The sequence below is a fragment of the Galleria mellonella genome, unplaced genomic scaffold, assembly GCF_026898425.1.
Source record: "Galleria mellonella isolate WM207_F2 unplaced genomic scaffold, CSIRO_AGI_GalMel_v1 utg65, whole genome shotgun sequence".
NCBI lineage: Eukaryota > Metazoa > Arthropoda > Insecta > Lepidoptera > Pyralidae > Galleria > Galleria mellonella.
Window position 1 is genome coordinate 13,821,261 of NW_026442138.1, and position 18,160 is coordinate 13,839,420.

Genomic DNA, 18,160 nt, shown 5'->3' on the forward strand with positions numbered 1-18,160 from the left:
CAATAAGTTTATAATACTTTTTTTTAAATATGTTATACACTTTTACTTTATAATATTGTGAATAGATTCTGTTAATTACTTTTGCAAGCGGTAAAGTTTATTCCCCTATTGGTCCCATTTTAATTTTCCGGGAATTAAAGCTGTTTTTTTTTGCATAATTAAAAAATGCTTGTTGTGGAGTACAATTTAAATATACCATAGAATGGAACACCCCTTCTTTTCCTATGGGTACCATAAGAGGTGACTAGGAGTATTTATATTAATTGGTTTTCCTATATCTAAATTCCACGTGTACGAAGATGCCTGCAAAATGTTAACGTTTTCTAAATACTTAGGACTATTGTAGAAAAATATTGTTCAATTCTAAATTATTTCCAGTACGTACGAGTATATCCATTGTTATTTGAGTAGTACTACAGCAATATAACCGAAAAGCAATGCCACGATATTACGTACAAATATAACCCGTAGGTATACCACAGAGCACAGCTTCGCTGCTCAGACCGCAACACGCCGGTCTTAATTACATACACGCACAGTATGTTAGCTCTGTGAAAACTTTGCTGGCTTGCTTCATAACTCCGCATACGTTCGTGTTTATTAAGGACCTGAGTAGGGTTGGCATCTGGTAAATCATAAAGTGGACAAAGACAAGGGTTGTCAACATGAGATTTTATTTATTTTTTAACAATTTTTTATTCTCTATTTCATCAATTTTCGTGTTTCTACCGTGAAGCAGTTGTGTTTGCATGGCTGTGTTTTGGTTTGAAGGATGGGATATAGCGTGAATTTACAGGGTACAAAGGAATAATACCTGAGTCCTCAGGAATGGCAACGCATGGCGGGTATCATGGGCGAAACAGTATACTCTGTTATGTTCATGGTACTGCTCATGTCTATAGGCGACGGTTACCACTTTCCATCAGGTAGGCCGTCAGCTTGTTTGCCGTTCTAAGCTGTATAAAAAAAAAAACAGTATACTCTCTTATGTCCATGGTACTGCTCATGTCTATAGGCGACGGTTACCACTTTCCATCAGGTGGGCCATCAGCTTGTTTGCCATTCTAAATTGCATAAAAAAATGTACATAGATGAAAAGGGACAAATCACCTTTAGATGCCAAGCGTAAACCTTTCACGAAGCCGCCATTGAAATTTTCTATCAAACGTAGCACGGTAAGGTTATTTAAACATAATAAATAAATTTAACACGTCAAAAGGCCCTAATTAAATTGAATTAAGTGTGTTGAGCGCTTCCTTTCATTTAGGTAGTACAGCGCTTCTCAAAGTTTTGCGAAATATTGTTTTACTATAATACATCCAACACATTTAATGTATATCAATCTTTTATTGTATCGCAATTTATTACCAGTTATCGATTAGTCACTATTGATGATAATATAATTACTGTGGATAAAAATTTCCAAAATTGTAATACATGCAATACAAAATTGTATTGAAATCTAACAACTACCAGTTTTACTTGCGTGTAATTAGATCGTGAAAGTTCGACTAGTTTCGGGACCATTCGGGACTCTAAATGTGAGCGGCTGTGATACAATCGCGACCCAGACTGCGCTTTTGGCTCCTTGAGTGTGAGCTGTAGATGAAGAGAAAGACTACGAAGGCCAGCCATTCATACATCATCTTTATTATTTGTGACGGTCAGCTGATGCTCAGCTGCTCACATTTAGAGTCCCGAATGGTCCCGAAACTAGTTACACATAAGTCAAGCAAAAAAGTTAGTTATTACATTAAATTTAACGTGTACTTACAAATATTTTAATAATAAAATATAAAGTTGTTAGTAAAATATTATTAAGAATATTTTTTTTTACAAAAGATTTTCTGCGTTTTACATTTTAACGAAATCAATAATGACTTAATTAGCTTACAAATTTTTAATTTAGTAGTTTTGCATAAAAAAATAAGCGTCAAATATCCTTATTATTTTTAAGAACAAAGACACGACTATCGTTTTTATTTACCCTTGGTTTGTATCACTTTGAGTACCACTGGTGTTGACTAATGAAATAATTACCGTGCAATCAAAGTCACTGGCATTGATGTGTAAAAATCAGAGGATACATAATCCCATACAAATGGTACACTTCTAACTGTCCCTCGTTTAAATTAAGAAAATAAATAATTATTATAGGACATGAAAATGAGTGGAGGCAAATATTTTATTATATATTATATATATATACCAGACACTTTATTTTATATATATATATATATATATATATATATATATATATATATATATATATATATATATATATATATATATATATATATATATTATATACCAGAGAGAGACTTAACCTTACGATATTGATATTAAGGTTCTATTTTGTAAGCGAAGGAATATTTTTCACCACAGGGAGACTACAAAAGTCATTTCCTTGAGCACCTCTGTCCCGTCCGTGTTTCTACCGTGAAGTAGTTGTAATCGAATGGATATGTTTCGGTTTGAAGGGTTGGATATGGCAGCGAATTTACAGGGTACAGAGGAATAACACCTGAGCCCTCAGGAATGGCAACGCATGGAGAGTATCACGGGCGAAACAGTATACTCTGTTATGTCCATGGTACTGCTCATGTCTATAGGCGACGGTTACCACTTTCCATCAGGTGGGCCGTCAGCTTGTTTGCCATTCTAAGTTGTATAAATAAAGAATATAATCGAATATAATCACATTTAAAACATAAAGATCTTACTTTAAATATTTTTCTTGTAAAAATTATATTTAGATAGATAACACTAATAAAATTATTTGTAATTATTATTATTATATGTAAATAATACTTGTAATACAAATACCAATTTAAAATTATTTTTATAATACTTTGTCACTTTATCTTTTTAAAATTCTTGTTGATCTCTTATATTGTCACTGACTGTTTTGTTTGGAGTTATTATTTATTCATTTATTTAACAAGGAAAAAATTATTAATTAATACATTATTTATTACAGGTACAAGGTGAAGATGTGAGTATCATTTGGACTAGAATGTAAGGTAAACAATACTAAGATATTAAGAATTTCATGAAAAAAAGTCTGAAAAGCATGAGGATGGATAGTTTCTGAAAACAAAAAACTACAAATTTATTAACGTAAGTAAGTAAATAAGTCAAAAATTCCTTAAATAAAAAACGTATTTTATAAAATTAAAGTATTTCAATAGTTTTTTAATACTCAGTATGAAATAACGATATTATCATTATAAAAAGACAACATTTCTTAATATAAAGAAAATAAAAAAAAAAATAGAAAATAAGAAACAATATAATTTTTTCTACACAATCTAAAAATCTTTAAAACAAACGTTATAAATAGAAAATATTAAAATAAATAATACATATAAATTTGCGCAATATTTCAATAGCTTCCCCACTCTTTTGTCATCTAATTCGCTCGTTTACTTTGGTTTAGTAGATGTAGATTTATTTATTTAACTTAATACTCCCATATTCCACTCGGTGTTTAAATTCGCTTAGAGATTAAGGAGGGCCTTTTCTGTGAATACAAGTATATGAATTTCATCGTTTATTGTTAATGTGGTACGCATTTAAATCCTAGCTTAAAGCAGTTATAATTAGTGACAATGTATGATTAGATTGTCTTGATTATAGTACATTACCGCAGCGGCCAGCAACTGAGGCATTGATGGACGAACGTACAAATGTGGGCCGAGGTGTAGCCGAGGCACACATACGTGAGTCCATCAATGCCTAGTTGTGGCCAAGGCTTGTATACAATGCGCGGAAATCAAAAACACAATTTTACTTTTTAAATTCAATAACGAATAACGAACAATAATAATTTTTCACGCGCCATAATGTTCTTTTGTTTTTTTTTCAATAAACAGCTTTCTATTTGCAAGCCAGTTCAAAATTTAAATAAAACCATGTATTAGTTACCGTCTTGGTAGCCATATTTCGAAGTAAAAGGTCATTCCATTTTTAAATTACAGGACAGATATGAGTTTACATAGTAATTTATCTGGCCACAAAACACGACAGATATGGATTTTCATACAACTTTTGCCGGCCGCTGCCCGCATGTATCTGGCCAGTACGGCAATTTTGATTTATCTCGAAGAAGATTGTCAAAATAATGCTCACATTTCCAAGCATGTTTGAGAAAATGTAGCATATATACATGTATCGTTATCATCGTCATTTCAGGCATTATCCATCTACTGCTCTCTAGGCCTCCCTCATAGATTGCCATGAGAAATGGTCCTGAGCCACCTGCATCCACTGACTCCCTGCATTGTATTTGAAATCTCCACCTAATGGGGAGTTCTTACACTGCGCCACTCATAAATTTTTCTTCCCCATCGGTTATCGGTTCTTCGAGCTATGTAACAAGCCCATTGCCACTTTAGCTTTTTTTTTTTTTTTTTTTTATAGAACTTAGAATGGCAAACAAGCTGACGGCCCACCTGATGGAAAGTGGTAACCGTCGCCTATAGACATGAGCAGTACCATGGACATAACAGAGTATACTGTTTCGCCCATGATACCCCCCATGCGTTGCCATTCCTGAGGACTCAGGTGTTATTCCTCTGTACCCAGTAAATTCACGCCATATCCCACCCTTCAAACCGAAACACAGCCATGCAAACACAACTGCTTCACGGTTGAAACACGAATGGGACAGAGGTACCCAAGCAATCGACTTTTGTACAAAGTCTCCCTCTGGTTAGCTTGCTTATCCTTCGGGTTATGTCGGTTACTTTTGTTCTTTTGCGGATATCCTCGTTGCGTAATATACATGTATATTATATATATTGATATTATTACTAGCTGTTCTCACAATACTGTTTACGTGACTTGCATATATTAATACTCTAGAACAATATACCTATGTTTTTCTCTATTCCAAATAGAGCTTGTATTCCAAATTTCGTTGCGATTGGTTGAGCCGTTAAAGTGCTAAGTGTGTATAGTGTGTATGTGTGTATATATGTGTATGTATGTGTATGTATATGTATGTATATATATATATATATATATATATATATATATATATATATATATATTTATATTTATATATTTTTTTTTTGTTTTTCACCTTCTCGACTTATGTCGGCTTAAAAACATACCCCGTCCTGTAACCCACAGGAAAAAAGGTACGTATGCCCCAGTTTTATTTTTATGTCCGTCTTCTACCTCGCCTTCTCTTTAGATTGTATACTGAATTTGTGAGTGATTGTGTGTGTGTGTGTATTTATATATATAATAATGAGTAGGGATAATTTTTATATTATTATATGTATTACATCTCCCATATCTAGTACTAACAAAATTTTTTATCATGCCTCCTACCAAATTGTTTATAATTACTCCTCTCCATCCAAAGGTTGGCTGGAAGAGATCGCTCTTAGCGATAAGGTCGCCCATTGTTTTCTCATTGTGATTATTTCTTGTAATTATTTATATTTATAATAAGTTTACTATTGTAATCTTTTGGAGGAAACAATAAAGAGTATCTATCTATCTAAGTCGAAATAAACTCATTTAAATCTTTTGTAATATTAATCATTGTCATCATCATCATTATATCAGCCGTTAACTATCCACTGCTGAACATAGGCCTTCCATATAAAGAGAGGTTTTGTCAGAAATTGCCACACTTGGTATGTGGGTTGTTTTTGCGCTTGCGCTATCGCTATACACCGGCGGGGCACCAGTGAAGGATGATAGGTGAAGATGAAGCAGGTCAGTTAGCCCATCGTGACGAATTCAACAAGAATTGTTTTCGATGGTATCCAGAGGGAACCACGTGGAGGTCGACCTAATAGGGCATATTACTAGCAAATGGGGCTGTCAAACTTCATTGCTAACAATTTCCCTTTCCCCCCGCAGGCGGGTTGTTAACCACAGTTAAACGTTAGTGATGTTTTAAGAGGGTCACTGTTGCCCATCCCTAGAATATTAGGTTCCGTTAGTCGCCTCCTACGACACCCACGGGAAAGAATGGGGTAGGCTATTCTATACCAAGAGCGCACGATACCATTAATGTTAATATTATTTTATAATTATGAATTTATTATTACCTATTCATTTGAGACATTATTGTTTCAAATAATAGACATACTAAGATTAATTATTATACCAAGTATATACATATGTATATAAAAACCAGACTATGTATATAATTCTTGTTTTGATACCATTTTCCTTTCAGCCATGCTATATATTTCTACTGAAGTTCAATCAAATATATTTAGTCTAATATAGTAGAATCCACGAAAATGTCACAGAGAACGATACCCCTTCACTCTTATTAAGGATAATGGAGGAACCCACTACAAAGTCTATCTATTTTCCACGTTTATCAAACAGAAATAGTAGTAGCCTATCTGAAGAGCAGTTTAAACCTATTACTATACTATTACGAACCCTACTTCCTACTAATCCTAAGTTCTTATCTTCTTATCTAAGCGGCAGCTATAAACATTTTCCCAAAGGTCCCTCGTAATGAAAATTGGTTCAGGTATGTCCCTCACTCATTCGCTTGGTCGGACACCCGTTCAATGGAATGAAATCGAATAAAACAGACGGGCGCTTCTGTACGATGAAATAAGTAACTGGAATAGACTGAACATGTATTATTGGCTGGATTAATGAATTAGTTGAATTTCTTATCCAATTCGGAATGATCAGCTCTCATCCATTTGATTAAAAAATGGCGACTGTAACTCACAATCATACATCACAGAATATACTGAGAATACTCATGATACTGTTTTTTTTATACAAACTTAGAATGGCAAACAAGCGGACGGCCCACCTGATGGAAAGTGGTAACCGTCGCCTATAGACATGAGCAGTACCATGGACATAACAGACTGTTTCGCCCATGCCATTTCTGAGGACTTAGGTGTTATTCTTTTGTACCCAGTAAATTCACGCCATATCCCACCCTTTAAATCGAAACACAGCCATGCAAACACAACTGCTTCACGATTGAAACACGAATGGGACAGAGGTACCCAAGCAATCGACTTTTGTACAAAGTCTCCCTATGGTTCTTCTCATGGTTGTCATTCCTAAAGACTACTTTGTACCTGTGATTTTACTGCTATTTCTCGCTCTTCAAATCAAAATTCAGCCATGCAATAACAGTTGCTACATGGCAGAAACACAGGTAGGATACAGGTAGCTTTGCGGACAGCTTCTGTATAAAGTTACCGTCTGGTAATTAATATATAAAAAGACTTTAAACAAGTACGCAAAGGATAATACCAGGTTCAGGATAAAACATTCTAATATACCCTGACAGGAAATTACTTTGTTAGGTTGACCTCCTCACAATCCCCTTGGAAACTATCGTGCCTAATTCTAAGTGAATTCGTCACGATAAGTTAACCGACCTATTTTTTTATCTTCACCTGTCATCCTTTACTGATACTTCTAAGATGATATTTCTAAGATTATATAAATAGAGTGTCTCCATAGAAATGCTTCGAGAAAAACGGGTCAACATTTTCATACAATTTTGCGTAATAAATAGTTATAAATGATTCCTTTTTAACTTCTATATTTATTTTATCTCATAATTTCTGCATATTTTAATGCGCAAACACTCATTTTATTTATTAAATAATACGTCAAGATACATTTTATGCATAAGTATATAGAATACCAATAAAAAAAAAAAAAACGAGTCAGTTAACATTTGACAATTAGCTGACAAAATGTTAACTCGCTTTTGAGGCTTGATGCTCTATCTATATAATTTAAGACTATTGAATGAAATATCATTCATTCTTAGAAAAAAAATCCCTGGCAGTAGATTATCTTATCTTATCTTAATGGTAATTAACTTCACTTTTACACCATTACAATTAAGACATAGTGATATTGATTAGAGAAAAATGACAAATGATAAACACTACGTGCTCACCAACAATTATAGCACATTTAGGAAACGCCGATGGCTCTTTTGTATAATTTATTTCTACGACACTCGCCTCGTCACAATGAACAGGATAGATTTGGAATTTTCAAATTACAACTTTATATTGGAATCTATAAGATTTCAATTCATAAAGTATAGAGATCGACGTCAAAGGGCTCTGCTCTCCGGTGATGTTGGAATTGATTAGACACGATGTTTTATTGGTTTTCGTTAAACGTCCGTCACGGCTTCGGCCGAGTTCGATTGCGTTGCGGTAGGTTAATTGAAACTGGCTGCGTGATGATTGTAAACATTTCTACATAGATTGATTGGGTTTCGGGCACATGATCTTTTAACGTAATTTTGGGTAGTTTATGTAATCATTATGCTATTGTTATATCAGCAGTTAATTGTCCAATGTAGAATATAGGCTTTTCTTACAAGGGAGGTTTCTAGTAGTTGTAACGCTTGAGAGGCGAGTTGGTAACCACGGTTAGGCTTTAGAAATGTTTTAAGCGATTGTCCGTAGCTAGGGAGGGCATTGAGGGGCAATGTCTTAGCTTAAAATGAAAGGCCCCAAGAAAATTAAACTTCATTTTTTCAAAACCATTAATTAATTATGGCTTCTGTCCTAGCAAAAAGTTCTTTTGCCTTACCTTAAACTCAGGTCTAGCTACGACCCTGTTTATGAGGGACGCTGCTGCCCATCCCTCGATCATTGAGTTCCCTTAGTCGCCCTTTTTTTTATACAACTTAGAATGGCAAACAAGCTAACAAGTCGCCTATAGACATGAGCAGTATCATGGACATAACAGAGTATACTGTTTCGTCCATGATACCCCCCATGCGTTGCCATTCCTGAGGACTCAGGTGTTATTTCTCTGTACCCTGTAAATTTATACTATATCCCATCCTTCAAACCGAAACACAGCAATGTAAACACAACTGCTTCACGGTAGAAACACGAATGAGACAGAGGTACCCAAGCAATCGACTTTTGTACAAAGTCGCCTCTCACGATAGTCCATTCTACGGCAAGACCACATGGAATACATACAATAAAAGATACTAAACTAAATTCATGCACAATCACCCGAAACTGACTGTTCGACCGGTGCTCCGTCTAGCCAATTCCACAGTCACGTGATTCGAATACGACCATCGTAATCAAAGCGGCTAACGGTTATTTATTTGATTTGTTTCTCTATATCGAACATGTGGAAAGAATCGGACGTCACACAATTGAATATTCTATTCGCTCGATAGATATATTTAGTCAGTACTGTGAATGGATCATCGTCGTCTTCCAACCCTAATCCCAATTATTATTTGGGCTCGGCGTAATATGTTTTTTATCCATACTCGTATTACAAAAAGATTTGGCTTATAGTTTTACGAACGGCCGCCTGCCTGACGTCAACCCTCTTTGGAAACTTTTTAGGACTGTGAATGAATGAAGGTTATGTTTCGCATTTTCGGATTTATATATTTAAACTAATAACTATAAGAATAGTATACTATGTGCCTACAACTATGAGTTACAGTAATCGAGTGTATCACTTCTATCCTTTAACAGAATATCTAAAATCCGAAAACGTACCATTTTTTTTATACAACTAACACAAAGTAGTTTCAATACATAACACTTGGCTACGATACAGCGATTTCAAGATCGAATCGCAGCTTAAGCTATTAGATTTTACCAATTCATATTTGAAACATTAATTTATTGTAGCTTGCTTTATGGCCTTTGGCATCGTCTGGTAAGCCATATCAGAGATTTTCGTACATAGGAATGGCGGCCTTGAAATTTTGACATGTTGATCAGAGGACACCACTACCCCATTGCTAACAATATACTCTATCAAGGGGAATCCATCACGATGGATTAATTGATCTGTTTTCACCATCACCTATTATTTTTGACTGGTGTCCCGCTTGCCATTATCCCACATAAAAAAGCGCACTTAAAGAATTACGAAAAGAAAAAAGTGGATTACTTCCATTACAACTTTACTGGATACTTACATTCGTTGGAACTCTAATGTGACGAGTAATGGATACGTTTAACAGCATCATTTCCACTAACGCTTACGTACGCTACTCCATTCATAAAAGTCCTTATAGTGTTATATAAACAATGTTGATTCTAACTTGTATCTCCACACTATCAATCTCCTATTGGCGTACCGCACGCGTGACACGAATATACGTCCAATACTGATGTGATTAACAATCATTCCCTTGAGATTCCACCATAAATTGTGATAAAAGTCTAATAAAATGGTCTATTTACTTTGTTTTTATGGTGTACTGACAGTGTTTGATGTATAGTATTTAGAGAGCTTGCTTTCTTTTTATGCTACTTCTAAAGGAAGTTCTCAATTAGACTCTTTGTGTGTGTATGTTACGTAATATCTTCGTGATTTAAACTGATAAGGTATAGCATCTTGATACCGTATTAATTGTAATGATTGGAAACACCATTTATCTGTTTGTATGAGTTTCATTGTACATTAATATTTAAAACAAATAACATATTGTAAAAAGAAAAAAAATGACAGCAGATATTTCTTTGCGGAGCAAAATCTTGTTTGTTGGGAAGCTAGCATTAACAGAGATGATTTGGTATTCTAAATTCAAGTGACGTTAAATTTGAATTTAGAACAAAAATAGAATGTGAGTCTGAAATAGTCACATTAAATTTAGTCAATACTCGTATACCGTTGGGTGTTTAAAATTTTAAAATAAGAATATTATGAAAATATTTGAATGAATCATATATAGTACCTAAATGTTTTAAAATAGAATCGTCAAAATCGATATTTGAATACAGTGGAAAATTAATTAAAAACCTGTTCCCTTCTGAAGTTTGTTAAGAGAGGTTGTATTTATTTATTTAGGAATCCATTTTCACGAGAAAACACAATTGTAATACAGAAATTTGCAATTTCACAAGAAATTTTTTCATAAAAAAATATCGCAGGTTTCAAGTGTCCAAGATTAATCCAATTAAAAAATTACACTGACCTAAATGTGGGATCACAATAGAAGTCCGTACAACAATGGCGCTTATTACATGGGACCTAACCCCATAATTACCCCATGGTTCCACTTTCATTACTTGAATTAGCCAGTGTTACAAATAGCCGTTAATTTTTATGGCGGCCGACGTTGATTTATAAAAAGCAAATTTAATTAACAGGTGGTACATTTATAGTGAATTTAATTTGTTACCCAAGTGACGTTTGTCAGATGATAATGGCAGCAGAGAGAATTGTTACTGTCTTTTTTTTTATTTTAAAAAGCTTTCAGAAAATATTTTAAACGGCATGCCTTTATTTATGGACGACACAATATTTTCTTTGTAAGAAGAGATATTATTGATTAAATACTTCAGTGCGCTATAGTAATAAGGCAAGTATTTTTAATTTTATTGAACTTTTTTGACGTTATTTTTTATCTTATAGACTACTAACTTTTAACCGCGACTTTGTCCACGTAAATAAGATATGTTTATTGGTATATATACTACGTGTATACTAAATTTAACACTAGATAAGGTAACAAACAAACACTCACATTTATAATATTAGTAAGGATATATCTTCACGTTGATTTCTTCTTGAACGTTGAAATCTTTAAATCTAATTTCATACACTTTCAAGCTCGTCTCATACATGTACATTGATTTCCTTCTCTTGAAATCCCCTCTCGCCCCTCTTTTTAGATAAAAATATTAAAATAAATCATTTGTATTAATATATTTATATTATCATTATGTCAACCTTTACTTGTTCACTGCTGAACATAGCCCTTCCCTAAAAGAGGGGTTTGCCAGTAGTTACCACGATTAGCAAGCGAACTGACAACCGCAGTAAGCCATTGGAGATGTTTTAAGAGGGACGCTGCTTTCTCCAACATGAGGTCCATTAATCGCCTCTTATGACACCCACGGAAAAGGAAGGGGTGGCCTATTCTATATCGGGACCACACGGCCATACATTTTTACATAGATAATGTATCTCCATAGAAATGCTTCGAGAAAAACGGGTCAACATTTTCATACAATTTTACGTAATAAATAATTATGAGTGCTTCCATTATAACTTCTATATTTATTTTGTTTTATAATTTCTGGATCTTTTTTATGCGCAAAAACTCATTTTATTTATTAAATAATGCATCAAGATACATTTTATGTGTAAGTATATAGAACACTGATAAAAAAAACGAGTTAGCAAATTTTACAATTAGCTAACAAAATGTAGGCCCGTTTTTGAGGCTCGATGCTCTATCCATAAAATCTAAGATTTTAATATATCTATAGTATTATATATATTAAGTAAAAATTAAATATCAAAATGATAAGTAAATTAAGTTATTCATCACTCGAGCACGACTCAATTGATTTGGCTATTAAAAAAAAAACAGATTATTCCAGTAAGGCTTTCAGAAAAAAAAGAATTTGATAAGAGTTTTTTTTATACCACTGAAGTAGCAAACAAGTATACGGTCCACCTGATGGTAAGCGGTCACCATAGCCTATGAACATATGAAATACCAAGGTCGTATCATCACCATTTTGAAATATACAGATACTAAAACGTAATCATAAGTTTACACTATTTTTTTTTTGTACTACCGATTCAGAAGATAAACTCTGTGAATATGAACCGAAACCGGTTTAAAAAAAAATGTTTCTTAATATAATATATTGACCTCGAACATTTTTGCTCATACAAGAAACAGGATCTTAAATATATGTATAAATATTTATGATTTCCATCTAAATCATTGATGATAAAATTTTACGTGATTCTAGCAAAATAATGGTATAACTATTACTTTGTATAAATAGTATTTTTTTTTAATATCTCTGTATTACCTATCTATTCTACTATATCTATTATACCAGAGGGAGACTTTGTACAAAAGTCGATTGCTTGGCTCCCTCTGTCTCATTCGTGTTTCAATCGTGAAGCAGTTGTGTTTGCATGGCTGTGTTTCGGTTTGAAGGGTGGGATATGGCGTGAATTTACTGGGTACAGAGGAATAACACCTGAGTCCTCAGGAATGGCAACGCATGGGGGGGTATCATGGGCGAAACAGTATACTCTGTTATGTCCATGGTACTGCTCATGTCTATAGGCGACGGTTACTACTTTCCATCAGGTGGGTCGTCAGCTTTTTTGCCATTCTAAGTTGCATAAAAAAAATACTAGAACTTTTTTTATAATGAACATTATTTTTTTAATTTTAATTCTTTATTGTGCACACCAGTTATTCATAAGAATATAACAGAGGTAATCAATTTTTTTTTTTTTACATTTAAAGCTTATCTCTAATAGAGTTCTCTTGCAGCAATCCCAAAGTGGAAAGGAGCATCAATGTCAGCGGATTATAAATATGTAAATATATGCATAGATGTAGGTATATATTTATATGTATATGTATATGTGTATTTGTACGATTAAATATAATTTAATTAATTTAATTTTGTCTGTTTAAAAATTGTCATAATATTGTACACTGTACATTGTATCTGTAGGTCTTATCAAGACCTCTTATATTATTTTTTGTTAACTATCTTTCATGTACAGACATTGTCTAGTCACAATTTTACTATATTATTCAGATTATATACAAATTAAAACGATTTAATAAATTATTATTTTATAATTTATTGCCCCGTGTGGTCCAGGCATAGAATAGGCCACCCTTCCTTTCCCGTGGGTCTCGTAAAAGCCGACTAAGGAAGAGCAAGAGATGGGTAACAGCGTCCCTCTTAAAACATCTGTAAAGCCTAACTGCGGTTGCCAATCCGCCTGCCAAGCGTGGGAACTACAGTCAAAACTCCCCTTACGGGGAAGGCTTATGTCCAGCAGTGGACAGTTAATGGCCGAAATAATAATTAACCCATTTCGCTTCACTGATTTATCATTTAATAAACATCTCATAAAAAAATATTTACAATTATTGAATCACCTCTGTACTTTCTCGATGTTTTGGACAGAAATCAAAATAGTTGACAGACATTTTTATTTATAACTCAAGTTTAATGATTTATCGATGAAATAAATATAATAATGATTGAATTTATATGGCAATTAATCATACGCGTGTATCATGAAACACTGTTATCTTCAAACTATATCAATTTAGTGACAGCCGAAAATTTATTTGATAAATTGTTTACCTGTCATTAACAATTATAGAATGGACTATTTACAGATATTTTTTTTTCATACACGACAATATAACCATCATGATATTAGTCGTTAACTATACACTGCTAAATATGGGCCTTCCCCCTAGGGAGGTTTTGCTAGTATTTGCCACGCTTGGCACGCGAGTTGAGAAACACAGTTAAGCTTTGGTAATGTTTTAAGAGAAATACTGCAATCCATCCTTCGATCAAAAAATTGCCTTAGTCGCTTTTTACGACACACATGGTAAACGAAGGGGTGGTCCATTCTATGCCGGGACCAAATGACAATATAAATACACAACATTATATAAATCATACTAATATAATAATATATAAACCAAGCTTGGCAATTACTGGCAAAACCCCTTTAAGGGTGAGGCTTGTGTGCAGAAATGGACTATTAAGGGCTGAATGATGATGATGATGATGATGATGATGATGATGATGATGATGATGGGATATTTACAAGGAAATACGAGTGGACTATCGTAATTATTATATTCTGCATATAAGAATAAGCGTAGGTAAGTACAAGTACGATGAATAAAATAGATAGATAGATAGATAATTTATTTGCATTACTTACAACACACAAATTACAATATAATACAAACATTATTATTTAATATTATTAATTATAATCATTATTTATTACCACCGTGAGACTTTGTACAAAAGTCGATTGCTTGGGTACCTCTGTCCCATTCGTGTTTCTACCGTGAAGCAGTTATTTGCATAGCTGTGTTTCGGTTTGAAGGGTGGGATATGGCGTGAATTTACAGGATACAGAGGAATAACATCCGAGTCCTCAGGAATGACAACGCATGAGGCGTATTTTGGGCGAAACAGTATACTCCGTTATGTCCATGCTACTGCTCATGTCTATAGGCGACGGTTACCACTTTCCATCAGGTGGGCCGTCAGCTTGTTTGCCATTCTAAGTTGTATAAAAAAAAAACATATACATAATACACAGCAAAAGAGATAAAAGAATGAAAAAACAAAACAGCAACAAAAGAAAAAAAACAAAAAGTAAAATATATAAAACAACAATTTCCTTTTTTCATGCATATGCCATAGTAACATAAAATGGTCACAACTCAGTTTATTAGTATTGATAAGATGAGAGAAATCTGTTGAAAATTATAGTACGGTCAAGATAGATTAAGAAGGAATACACCTATAGTTTTAGATTTTTATATAATATAATTGTATAAATACTATTAATAATACATAATAATACACTTACTATTATATGTATTGTGATATGCGTGTATTATTAATTCACAATTTGTATGTTTATTTTATTTGGATTCTATTTACCTTGTATACCTTTTTTCCTATACCGTTCCTACACTACATTATCCGCTAATTATTTTCTCTCTCACTGCACTGCGCCAGTTGGAAGAGATCTCTTTCAGAGAAAAGCTCATTTTAACTAAAAAGTTCTTAAAATAATCGCTGTATCTTTATTCAAATGCAATAAAGAATATATAACTAATTAAAATATAAATATTAAAACTGTATATTTTGGATCTATATGTTGGATAATAACAAAGGTTCTGTATTAAATCGAAAAATATGTTTTAAACTAATTAATATTAGAAAGTGTGTAATCTTTATGTTCTATGTAATTAAATTCAATTTAGCTCATAAACCTTTATAAAGTTGATAGACTACAAACGAACCACACGGCGAAGCCATTGCGCTCGCTCTTTTCACAACTTTGTATACGTGGAAGTTTCGCCGGGAGCGGCGCGCTGTAACCTTTGTTCGACGGCTGATTGCTTTGTTCTCTGGAGGATCGAGATTTGAATTTATCATTAGAACGATTCTTGTAGAATCCGATGCGGTGAGACCACTGAAATATTCACGAAGGAAGGGTTGCTCCGTAAGCGAATTTTGTTTTGATGTTACTTGCGTGAGAGAGAGACAGAGAGAGTGAAAGACGAATACGGAATTCTTTAGCATTTCATATATTCGTGGAACCGGTGCTAAGTTTTTTCATATTGCAAGAGATATTACTGAAGCTGATGTCTCGTTTCCCGTAAAAACGAACCGTTGAAGTTGAGATGTCGTTCTATTGAAATGCTATCAAACTTTCTATTGACGTATTAGCTGTCAACGGACTTGTCAGGTGACAAACAAAAAATGTTGCTAGTTATATTTTTATGTTTGTTTGTTGCCATTTTTAATATAATAACATTATATTTAAAATAAAACTATATATATATATATATATATATATATATATATATATATATATATATATATATATATATATATATATATATATATATATATATATATATTTTATAACTCACTTTTCGTTGTAATTTTATAACTCAAGAACGGGCTCACCTATACAAACCAAATGTTTAGGCTTTGTTCGGACTATTTAGTAGATGGTTTAAGTAAAGTTTGCACAAAATCGCTCGAGCGGTTCTCCATTTATCACATTTTTTGTAATAAATGAATTTAATAAATGGTGGATCACTTTGTTAATGGGGATTTTTAAGTCAAATTCAAACATTTTTTAAGATGAGGATTGTGCTATCAAATTGAAACATTTTTCATTGTTGACAGTACAAGCATGTTGTTATGTCATTCATGCGGTCATATATATATATATATATATATATATATATATATATATATATATATATATATATATATATATATATATAAATGTAGACCTCATTACTAACAATCCCTTTCCCTCCAAGTGTGTGTGTTCGTTTATTACATTATAGCTCCTTAACAACTCAATAAATTATTACGAAATTTGGTATACACGTACGAGTACTATATGGGAGGGGCAAATGGATTGTTAGTAATGAAGTTCATTGGCCCCATTACTAGCAACAAACCCTATCAGGTCAACTTCCACGCGGTTTCCCATGGAAACCATCGTGGTAAAATTTAGTGGATTTCATCACGATGGGCTAACTGGCCTGCTTTCATTGTCACCTATCATCCTTCTCTGGTATCCCGCCAGTGTATACCGATAGCGCAGGAGGGGTTACCATTCCATTTTCACCCATTAAAAAATACTATATCGGATGGTGAAGGACATAGGCTCCTTTTTATCCCTGTTAGTAAACATATCAGGTCAGGCAGACGAGGTCGCGGGGAAAAACTAGTTATGTCACAAAACGAACCTACTTGTATACGTAACACGGTTAACTATTAACAGATTTAATTAACTACACCCATCAATATGTTGATGCCGAAGTCAATTTATTACTAAGACCACAATATCATGTGATATTTTGTAATGATTTTTTATGAGTTTTGTTTATTTCACACAAATTTAAGAGACTTCTAATTGATAGATTTATAATTATTATTATATATTTTGAATGTACAAATCATCAATAAATGATTAAAGGTTTTTTTTTTCATCTTTAAAATATATGAACGTAACCTTCGTTCCAATAATACTCTCCAATTATCCTTCCCCTCTCACCGTACTGGTTACGCTTCAAACTCTTTTCTCCTACATTCTTCACGACTCTGGAACGCGCTTCCTGATGCCATTAAGAGACTACCGACTAAACCGTCTTTCAAAAAAAGCGTTAACGCACACTTTTTATTTTTATCCGAGCAGTAAGTACTTTATATTATTCTCAATTCCGTGTATAATATAGTATATGTCATATATGTGTAAGTATATTTGTTATTTATATATATTTATTCGTTTATATTTGTAATTTTAGTACGTATGTATATCAATAATTAGTAGTACCGCATTCGAGTATTCTGACACTTCCCTATGGTTGACTGGGAGAGAATGCTTTTAGCATTAAGTCCGCCATGTACACATATTTGTACTAATGAATAAATAAATAAATAAATAAATATGAGTTTGTATATATTTTATTTTTTATAAATTTATAACTGTACCTATGTTTATGCAAATAAATAATTGATTGATTGAACAAGATTTTCATAAAAAACCATCTTCAAATGCGGGCGAAACTGGTTATTTTAATACAAAATCTGTCTAATTGAAGCTCTACTACTCAATC

The 18,160-nt window shown here is 33.2% G+C and overlaps 1 protein-coding gene across 2 annotated transcripts in view; it reads left to right on the top strand.

Moving 5' to 3' along the window:
- LOC113510254 (hemicentin-1) overlaps positions 1-18,160 on the top strand; it is a 418,868-nt gene that overhangs the window by 83,137 nt on the left and 317,571 nt on the right. For both annotated transcript variants that reach the window (XM_052900396.1, XM_052900397.1), the window contains exon 2: positions 2,981-2,995. The gene's annotated coding sequence lies outside the window, so the exon portion shown is untranslated. The remainder of the gene's footprint in view (positions 1-2,980; positions 2,996-18,160) is intronic.